The sequence below is a fragment of the Pseudochaenichthys georgianus genome, chromosome 8 (assembly GCF_902827115.2).
Source record: "Pseudochaenichthys georgianus chromosome 8, fPseGeo1.2, whole genome shotgun sequence".
Taxonomy (NCBI): domain Eukaryota; kingdom Metazoa; phylum Chordata; class Actinopteri; order Perciformes; family Channichthyidae; genus Pseudochaenichthys; species Pseudochaenichthys georgianus.
Window position 1 is genome coordinate 7,797,958 of NC_047510.2, and position 11,308 is coordinate 7,809,265.

The window sequence follows — 11,308 nt, forward strand, 5'->3', positions numbered from 1 at the left end:
GTTTCCATGCTTTAATGTTCAAGATGTTTTGATTTTAGCCTTTGCAGACCATTAACATGCACAAAAAACCTAAATAACACACTAGGACAGGGGTCGGCAACCCGCGGCCCACGGGCCGCATGCAGCCCTTTAAGCCCTCTGCTCTGGCTCCCTTGAGCTTAGACAAAAATAAGGAGAAAATAAAAGTATTTGTAGGACTATTTATATTTTGTTGCATGGTTGAAAATCTTTCGTATCTTGTATTTTGAGGTGATACTGTGACACATAAATAAAAAACAAAACGGTTTTAATTAGGTCAACTAAAATATGCGTCACATCCTGCTCCGGTCCCGCGCGAGCGCCTTTTCTTGGAATAACCTGACCCCCGGCTCGATGAGCGAGCTATGGATAAATCAAAGAAAAGTACCGGAGGAACACAGGATTTAATTCTGCGTGGACAGAGTTGTATGCTTTCACAGCAAACGATGCTGGTTTACCGGTATGTTTGATATGTAGAGAGACGTTGTCAACGGTGGTGCAGCCTTTACGTATCGAGGAACAACAAGGGAGAGGAAGCCAGCTGACGATCGTCAGTCATAATTCAATGGGGTATGTAATTTATTTCAGAAAACACTTTTTGTTATATTCCATGGAATGCTCTTAACGTCCCGATAGCAATGAATATATTAAATGCTTTGACAATAAATACATACAAACATTAATCTCTGGAAGCCGTAGCGCTGTAAAAAGCACGACCAATCATCTGCCTCGGCCCGGCTAAAGTAACTGGATGGCCTACCTGCCTGTCAGCCTTCCATCTGTGCACAAATTTATATCGTGCCCTCATTGGTCATGTGCGCGTTCGTGTGTGTTGGAGGAGGGCCTCTGTGAGGAAGTCTGAAGGAAGAGGCATATTTTTTCCGGTTGTGTATTTTCAAATTCTAGCGCACTCAAGCTGGCTTCGCCATTCTTACCTACCCTACCTTTAACTCTTTTTAGGGTGCAGATATGTTTTATTTATTTCAAAGTGGGCCCATTTTAATAATATTTTTTTTCCCTTCAAATGTGCTGTGTTTAATTTATTTTAAAGTAGGCCTGTGTATTATTTGTAATTCTCCTTATAAGAGTTCTCTGTTTCTTATTAGAGGTTAACAGTTTTTTATCATGTAATAAATAGCCTAATAAATGCAAAAAAACTGTAGTTTTTGTCTGATATAACAATACAAATCTATGAAATATATTTTGCGGCTCCAGACAAAAAAATGTTTTGGAAAAAGGAGCAAAATGGCTCTTTTGGTCAAAAAGGTTGCAGACCCCTGCACTAGGAAATGGAAATCCCCAAAAAGCAGAATAGGGCCTCTTCAAGTAACATTTAGTTTGACTTGTTACAGCTTATGTCTACAATTCTTACTTGATTAAACGTGTGAGAACCTCGACCCGACTTATTATATAATAAGTTAACTGATTTATATTATCCCTTGAGGAGACACCCTAGACATTAAAATACTTTAGTTTGAGTTTCAGTGTCATATGATGGCCTAAATGCTGCTTTAGAGGCTTTTCCGCCCTGAGGGCGACAATAATCCCTGCATCCTTGTACTTTTGGCAGCAGTGCCGTCAGTTGGCGAGACATGTTAATAGTAAATACTTTCACTTCAGCGTCCAGAAACCCATATTGGTGTAATCCTAATCCACTCAGCATTATGTCTCTGTCCAACAATATGCAATAAAATGTTAGTACGCCTGCTTATTTATTATTCGTATCAGTGGGAGGATAAACATTATTTTCTCAGGCTGATGGGAGTTTCCAGCAGATAGAAAAGGGTGAAGGAGATTGTCGGGGGCTGGGGTGAGCTCCTGCATGTAGATTTACTCATCCATTATATTGTGTTGTCAACAGCAACAGATATTGAAGCCATATTTAAAGGAGCCTCATTATGCATTTTGGGCTTTTCCCTTTGCTGTAGTGTGTTATATAGGTTTTTGGCATGTAAATAGTCTGCAAAGGCTAACCGACATACAGTCATGTTTAACATTTAAACTAGGCCTAAAATAACATGGAGGGCTACCCAATTTTGTGCCCTCATTTTGACTTATCTTGCAGTTTGATTTGTGATATAAGAGGAACTGATATTTTTGACAATTTGATCATTTTCATCTGTCCAGTTATGTAAAAAAGGATGAGCAGGCCAGAATATATATATTATTTTATTATTATAATATTATTCATAAAGATTCACCCTTTGCAATTGTACAAATTACAGTAGGCCTATGCCATATTTCAATATCTTTAGAATTCTGATTAATTGTACGGCCCTTTTCTTAAAGGTCCCATGACATGGCCATTTCCACTGATCATAATTCCATTGTTGAGGTCTACTAGAATAGATTTATATTGTGCAATTTTCCAAACTCACATTAGTTTCTCATACAGCATCTCTGTAAACTACGTGTATTCACTGAATTCACTGAACTCTCTGCCTTTATCGGCTCGTTGTAGCTCCAATAGCTCCAGCCCCCACCCTCCCTGTGAGCACAGTGTGCTCTGATTGGTCGGGACGTTGTGAATCGCGCTAAGCTCCGTGGAGGTGTGGTTTCCTTGTTAGCAACAGCGAAACACAGCCAAACTCACCCTGAGCACACAAAAAGTCACAGCCGAAGTAAAAACAATAAGTGTGGCTTGATATTGAGTAAGAAAAAGGTTGATAAACACTGTGAGAATGGGTCTGCAGAGAGAATGTCGCCGCGATCCCAACTGTCTGTTATCAGCCTGCAGCCAGGGAGGAGAAATCAGCTGAGCTGCCTGCACTGAGTGTGTGAGGAAGTCCGTGGATTGGTCAATTTGGACCAATCAGCGGGGGCTTAACGTAACGGCTCCGCGGACGTAACATAACGGCTCCACGGATTGGCCCATTTCGTTCCGGGTACGGTTGACATCATGCGTACCCGGAAGAATCAAATGGACAATGACGTATCTCCAACGAGGCGTTTTGGGGAGGTATTTTCTGTTTTAGAGTTTTACTCGCTCCAGGGTGTAATTTGAGGGTTTTGACTCTGCACACCGTTCACATGCATAAAAACCTTCATAACACACAAGGGGATGGGTACTAACCAGAAAAGCATGACATGGGACCTTTAAAATACTTTGAAAAATAATATTAATACTTAGCCACTAGTTGCTGCACAGTGATTCAGCAAATGTTCTTCTGAATTATGAAAAACTTTCAACAGTAGCTCAGAGTATCACTTGCACTACAAGATTAATTTAGTAAAAAGTAAAAGCCTTGAACAAGAACAGGCAAGATACACTGAACAAAAATATAAATGCAACACTTTTGTTTTTGCTCCCATTTTTCATGAGATGAACTCAAAGATTTATTGTGGCCAGCCTAACCCCCTAAACGCACCAGGAGCGTCTGCGCCACGCTGCGCTACGGCTGCGCCATGCTGCGACCTCCTCCGACCTCCTCCTGCGACCTAACACACCAGGCGCGTTTCAAAACGTTGCGGAAACGGAGCGTCGTGTGTGCAGCCTCGCAGTTGTTGTTGATTTTGGAATATTTCCTGGACATTTTGTACTTCTACAAGTAAGTAGGCTACGTAGTTAAATGGTTTATGTTTGTGTCTGTTTAAATCGGGTTTATTGTTGTTATTTCCTATTTTGTTGTGTTGTAGACTACAGACACAGTTAATAATAATTGTAATATTCCAGTTATAAACGACATGAATCAAAGATGTGTTGCTGTATTTTAGTGGTAAAAAAATATGCATTCATCATCATAATTATTGTATATATATATAATTGACAGTGCCTGTAAACCGGAGGAGAACGCTGCAGTATTCTCCTACTTGAAAGACGGTGGTGGGGGGGAGGAGAAGGAGCCGGTTTTGGGTGCACCCGGTGCACCCCCTCAACCAGCAAAGCAGACAACAAGGTGATTTTCATCACTTCCTGCCTGCGCCGCGCTGCGCCGCGCTGCGCCGCGCTGCGCCGCGCTGCCTGAGACCCTTCCGGTCAAACATGAAAAGTAAAACCCCTTCCGGCCAAACGTGAAATAAAAATGCGTGGATGTCACATCCTGGCTCACAAGCCTGAGACCCTTCCGGTCAAACATGAAAATAAAAATGCGTGGATGTCACGTCCTGGCTCACTCGAGCCGGAGACCCTTCGGTCAGAACACGTGGAACATGACTTGAATAACCATGTAACACGACAGGACCTGTAGTGTAAATGTGCCTGTGATCTTAGATTGATGATGCAATAGAATCCAGATATAAAACATGACAATGATATGTGAGCTGATATGCTAATGACACCACCACCAGTTATATGCGTGATTACCAACGTTTTTATTTAATTTAAACAAAACATATATAGGCATTTTGTATCTATTTATTTATTAATAAAAATAAAAATAAAATAAGAATGTGTTTGAGCCCTAAGGGAAGATAGTTCTAAGAGCACGGGATCTGGGTGAGTAGATGAGACGCTGCTAAGCGAGTGATATTAAGGGAGTGGAGGGGTGAATGATCAGAAGAATCTCCCGCCATGTGGTTTCTGAAGCAGGGCGGGGATCTTAGGCCGGCTGCGCCTGGGACATACGGACCTCGGATGAGCATCGTTGCAGGCGTGGAAAGGGTGACTGGGAGGGCGGAAGCCAGGGAATGAGGGGAGGCTACACTGTGAGGGAATGTAGGGGCTTGGACTGGCATTAACCCCGGCGGCGCCATGGCCGGAAGCGCAGCCCTGTGAGTTGATGAAGTGGAGGCTCTGGCTGCTGCCCTTTCCATAGACTGAAGGCGAGCGTCGATTTGTTGCATGGATTTGGCCAGGGATTGCAGGGTGTTGGCCAAGCTGGTATCTATGAGCCCAGGCTGGTTTAAGGTGCTTCCGGGCTGGTCAGCGATGGTGCGAGCCTGGGAGGAAGTTGACTTTTTGGACGGATGAGCTACTGGGGGGGGCGACTTCCTTGTCCTCTTACCCCCGCGGCCTCGGCCGCGCCGCGATCTGTCGGAGGGGCCGGCTGGAGCTGCTGGCGTGAGCTGGGGGACGGCGCCTGCTACTTGGTCTGAGAGCTCGCGAAGCTGGGAGAGAGTACCTGGGGCTGGGGAAATGCCCTTCTGCTGCAGTTGAAGAGTGAGGAGATCTGCCTCTGCTGAATGAGAGCTGCTGCGGGAACCCGCTCGGGCGCCGGTAGCTTGAGGAGGGGGAAGCTGCCTCGGGCGGAGCGTCAGGGCTGGGATTGAGATCCTCCTGGAAGAGTTCGTCCTCGGAATCGTCCGAATTGGACATCTTTGAGGTTAGTTTTGTCGTACGCGGAGGTTTGTTTGCACTACCGTTGCGCGTTGACACCTGAAAGACAGCTGATAGAAAAGGGGAGAGCATATATAGAGGGATTAACAGGTGCGATAATTAGGCTTGTGAATGGAGGGAAGTGATAGGTTGGCTAAGGAGTGGCGCTCTCTCTCATCTAGTGAAAGGAGCGAGTATTGCCATGACGTGCAATACGGAGTGATGGGTCTTCCTGTCTGAACTTGCGCTGAGCTTCATTTGAGCTCGTCAATTCTGTTGTTTTGTTCTAGTGTAACCGGTGTCGTTAAGCGGTCTCTGCATTGTGTTTTGCGTTGTTCATGGATGACCCGAGCCAGCATACAGTTTTGACAATCTCCGTTTTATTACTGACAATCTGACAACAGATATAATGATCAGTTTTACATTAGGTTTCCCTCACAGTGACTCCTCTCACGTGTAACATTTACAAAAAGAGCAGAGGAAACGTGAGGGACACAATATATAGGGGGGGGAAGTCCTCACAACAATAATATGAGTGGCCGCACAGGCCGTAATTAATACTGGTCCTCTCACACACATACATTCTCCTTTTACATACATATATTTTCACTCTTACACATATATATTTACACTCACACATTCATACATTTTGCTCTCATATCATATTTCAATGCACACATTGTCACTCACATAGTTATACATTTTTCCCTCACACATATATACATTTTGCTCTCATATTCATATATTTTACGCCGCCCGTCTAAGAACACAGCGCAAAGACTTCAGTCGATGAGTGGCAATAACTGTCCTTACCAGCAGGCAGCGGTAGTGTGTATTCGTCATTCAAAAGAGGCAACAACCGGAAGACAGACTATACACCGAGAGAAGAAGAACAGACTGCGTGATATAAACAAACAACAAATAGCGTCTGGGTTCCATTTTCACTCTCTCTCGTCGATCGAAAACATGTAAACATAAAAAAGAAACTCTTGCATCCGGGTGAGATGAAAATGAAAAAGATTAGCAGTCTGTTTGTGCCTTCTTAATTGTTTGTTTTGGTCCCTCACTTCCGCTTCGCTTCTCATGCACTGACTCGCTAAGCTGAACAGCCAATCAGAGTGATTTCTTTGGCCGACTTTCTTTGGCTGACTGTTGAAACTGCCGATTCAACATGTTGAATCGGCCGCGGGAGGTGTGAAAATGTGCCGTAAAGAGACAACGGTGCAGGACACACCAACCTGAGTAGGGCGCTGTGAATTCCCGACTGCCTCTGACGGCCTCTGACTCCCTGTTACGAATGGGTGAAGCAGGTAGGACTCAAATGCAGAATAACGAAAAGCGAGCTTTATTAAATAAATTAAAGCTGTGGCAAAACAAGGCAGAATCCAAAATATCCAACACCAACGAGCAGCACAAGGAACACAGACCGTGGAATGACATGGAGGGGAAACAATGAACCGACATGGAACACAGGGGAAGACTAGACTAAATACACAGAAGGGTAATCACAGAACAAGACACAGCTGGACAGGGGAGGAGAAACACAAGGACAACAGGTGAACACAATCGGGTAACCAGGGAGGGAAACAGACAGAAAGCAGACAGGCAGGAAACGGGGGTGAACACTTTACACAATAAAACCCAAAGACAAGAAAAACACCAACACAGACAAAACTACAAACGTGACATAACCTGAGAATCGTGACAGAACCCCCCCCTCAAGGGACGGATCCCAGACGTCCCAAAAAAAGGTCCAGCAGGGTGGGTGGAGGGGGACCGGAGGGAGGACACATAACTAGGGCCAAGAAAGGGTGGGTGGAGGGGGTCTGGAGGACGGGTCTCGGGCGGACGGCCCGGGGGAAAAGCAGAGACCAAGGAGGGGGTCTCGGGCGGAAGACCCGGTAGCAAGGCAGAGACCAAGGACAGGGTCTCGGGCGGAAGGCCCGCGGGGCAAGGCAGAGACCAAGGAGGGGGTCTCGGGTGGACGGCCTGGGGGCAAGGCAAAGTTCAAAAAGGGGCGAAGGCCACAGCGGGCAAACTCAGGGGGCCGTGCATGAGGGCAAAAGCAGCGGCAGGAAGAGTCAGGGGGCCGGGCCCGAGGACGAAGATCGCGGCACTCAGGGGCCCGGGCTCGAGGGAGAAGACCGCGGCTCTCAGGGGGCCGGGCTCGAGGGCGAAGACCAGACAGCTCCGGAGGCCGGGCAGGACCCGGTGTCGGCCGAACAGGAACCGGAGCCAGTGGGACAGGCTTCGGCAGGATCCCCCTCGGAAGAGGACCAGTAGTTGGCAGGACCCCCGGTGAGACAGGTGATGGTGGGGCCTCCAACGGAACAGGACAAGGGGTTGGCAGGACCCCCGGCAGAAGAGTTGTCGGCGGGACCCCCAGAGGAACAGGACATAGGATTGGCAGGACCCCCGGCAGGAGAGCAGTCGGCGGGACCTCCAGCGGCACAGGACATAGGGTTGGCAGGACCCCCGGCAGAAGAGTAGTTGGCAGGACGCCCGGCAGGAGAGTAGTCGGCGGGACCTCCAACGGGACAGGACAAAGAGCTGGCAGGACCCCCGGCAGAAGAGCAGTCGGCGGGGCCTCCAACGGCACAGGACAAAGGGTTGGCAGGACCCCCGGCAGGAGAGCAGTCGGTGGGACCTCCAACGAGATGGGACAAGGAGCTGGCAGGACCCCCGGCAGGAGAGCAGACGGCGGGACCTCCAACGGGACGGGACAAAGGGTTGGCAGGACCCCCGGCAGGAGAGTAGTCGGCGGGGCCTCCAACGGCACAGGACATAGGATTGGCAGGACCCCCGGCAGGAGAGTAGACGGCGGGACCTCCAACGAGACAGGACAAGAAGCTGGCAGGACCCCCGGCAGGAGAGTAGACGGCGGGACCTCCAACGGGACAGACATACGATTGGTAGGACCCCCGGCAGAGGAGTAGTCGACGGGGCCTCCAACGGGACAGGACATGGAGTTGGCAGGACCCCCAGCGGAACCTCCAACAGACCAGGACATTGGGTAGGGACTTGAGACGTGACTCGAGAAGGGAACTAGAGACAGAACTCCAGAGGGGACTAGAGGAGAGACTAGAGGAGGAACAAGAAGAGGGACTAGAGGAGGAACTAGAGGAGGGGACTCGAGAGGGGACTTGAGAGGGGAACTAGAGAGGGGACTCGAGGAGGGACTAGAGCAGGGACTAAAGGAGGGACTAGAGGAGGGACCTCGAGAGGGAACTCGAGAGGGGACTGGAGAGGGGACTCGAGAAGTGACTAGAGGAGGGACTAGAGATGGGACTAGGGAATTGACTAGAGGCAGGACTTGAGTAGGGACTAGAGATGGAACTCGAGAGGTGACTCGAGAGGGGACTCGAGAGGGGACTGGAGAAGGGACTAGAGAAGGGACTAGAGAAGGGACTTGAGTAGGGACTAGAGATGGGACTAGAGAAGTGACTAGAGGTGGGACTGGAGAAGGGACTAGAGAAGGTACTAGGAAAGTGACCTGAGGAGGGACTATGGCAGCTGGGACCAGGACTGGGGCCGGAACCATGGCTGCTGGGGCCGCAACCATGGCTGCTGGGACCGGCACTGGAGCCGGAGCCGCTGGAGTACGGGCTGGAATCCTGGCCTTGCATCTTCCAGAGACCTTTTGGAGGCTCCGTGGACCTCCAAACACCAGACGGGTTCCTGAGAAAAGGTCTGAGGTTGGAACTAGAGCCGCTGGAACCGGAACAGAGGCCTGGACCATGGCTGTGTGGGCCAGGTAATCGAGCAAGGAAACATAGCTCTGTGGGCCGGTACTGGTGCATGGATCCATGGCTGTGGAAACCGGAACTGAAGCCAGGATCATGGCTGTTGGAGCACGGGCTGGAATCATGGCCCTGCGTCTCCTAGAGGCTTTTTGGAGACTCTGTGGACCTTCAACAGGACAGTAGTCGGATCCCAGGAAAGGGTTAGAAGCTTGTGCCAATTCCTCAGGGCTACTTGAAAAGGTTTGTAGCCACTCCGGCAACAAGCTCCTGAGCCAGGGCTTGCGAGCAACCTCCCGGCGTGCCTCCTTCAAAGCAGCCTCTTTACCCCGTCTAGATGAGGCGTTCTTCCAGGTGTAAAAAATGTACTCCAGAGAATACCCAAGACATTCCGCCTGTGGGGCCAAAACATTGAAATCTGCTGAGTCCAAATTTGGTCGGTTCATTCTGTTACGAATGGGTGAAGCAGGTAGGACTCAAATGCAGAATAACGAAAAGCGAGCTTTATTAAATAAATTAAAGCTGTGGCAAAACAAGGCAGAATCCAAAATATCCAACACCAACGAGCAGCACAAGGAACACAGACCGTGGAATGACATGGAGGGGAAACAATGAACCGACATGGAACACAGGGGAAGACTAGACTAAATACACAGAAGGGTAATCACAGAACAAGACACAGCTGGACAGGGGAGGAGAAACACAAGGACAACAGGTGAACACAATCGGGTAACCAGGGAGGGAAACAGACAGAAAGCAGACAGGCAGGAAACGGGGGTGAACACTTAACACAATAAAACAGGAAACCCAAAGACAAGAAAAACACCAACACAGACAAAACTACAAACGTGACATAACCTGAGAATCGTGACACTCCCAAAATCGGGTTTGGTGTGTCATGGGCTTTAAAGTTTACAGTACTGATTGCATGCCTTGCTTCTCTGATAACTCAAGATCCGGATGTCCGATCTTTAAAATCCTTCATCCTGTTACAATAAAGTTTTTTGATTGAAGAGGACATATTATGCTCATATTTGTATTTTGTGCCTCTTCTGTGAAATGTTTCCATGCTTTAATGTTCAAAAAGGTCTTTATTTTTTCTTTAAGCCCGCGTCACACTGTCACGAAATTGACACCAGATGGACACACGAATATGGAATTGTGAATTTCGCGAAGATGGCCCCGAACTTGGTCAACAGCCAAGCAACAGCAAGTACGATGCCTACAGAAGGCCACACGATGGCACCCAAACCACACACCAAAATATGGTCGTAGACATTACTGAGGATTTAGAATGTATCCAGACTCAACATAACGACCCGTCCACACAGCGGCGTGCGTTGTCGCTTGCCGGTGGGCATGTCTGAAGCTAGACCAACAACCAATCACCTGAATCTCCTGCCCCGGACACACAAGCAGCAGTTTGATTGGCTAGAGCTTGTACTGGCATATGATTCGATTGGCTGACGCTTCCGTCGAAGCTTCAAAAGTTGAACATTGCTCAACTTTTACAGCGAGCACCGCGAGAAAAGCTACGCTTTGCTCCCACAATGCAGATTGGCGAAGCGTGACGTCACCCCATTCAAAGTGAATCGGCAGAAGCGCTGAAGCTTCAACGCACGCCGCTGTGTGGACGGGCCGTAAGAGCTTGTGCCTCTTCAGGAGCTGCTACCATTTAAACATACACTTTATTCTTTACTATCTCCGTCTTTATATGTAGATTAGAAGATATTACTTATCTCCGTCATATTGTTTCCATAGCAACAACAACTTCCTGTCAACAGCGTAAACTCGCCTTCAAAATAAAACATATACTGTAAGACATGCAACTGCAACGAAAGTAACAAAACCAATGTAATATCCTTTTCAGTTTCACAGAACACAAATTGGGTTATTTACATAATATGTTTACATGATTGTGAAATAAATGCAATCTCGATGTCATCGTACTATAATACGATGGCTTCACAATGGCATTGCGAGGGCGTCACGTAGTCGTGTTGCCTTCCTAAGACAATCGGGCAGCTTCTTGTTTCCTTCGTATTGTCTTCGTGAGGCGAGAAATGCCCGATGGCACCGATGATCAGACGAAGATTACACGATTTGACAAGATGCCCTCACGAGTGCCTTATGAAGGACAAAATGGACACACAAATTCAACACGAAAATTAACCTTTGCAAGGTCCTTCGGCAAATGTTTGGCATGCCAAAGATGTTGCCACCGCTCACGAAGTTGCTCCCGGAGCCTGAGAAACTCCACCGGCGGTCATACGATGGCTTAAGATGCCCTCACGAA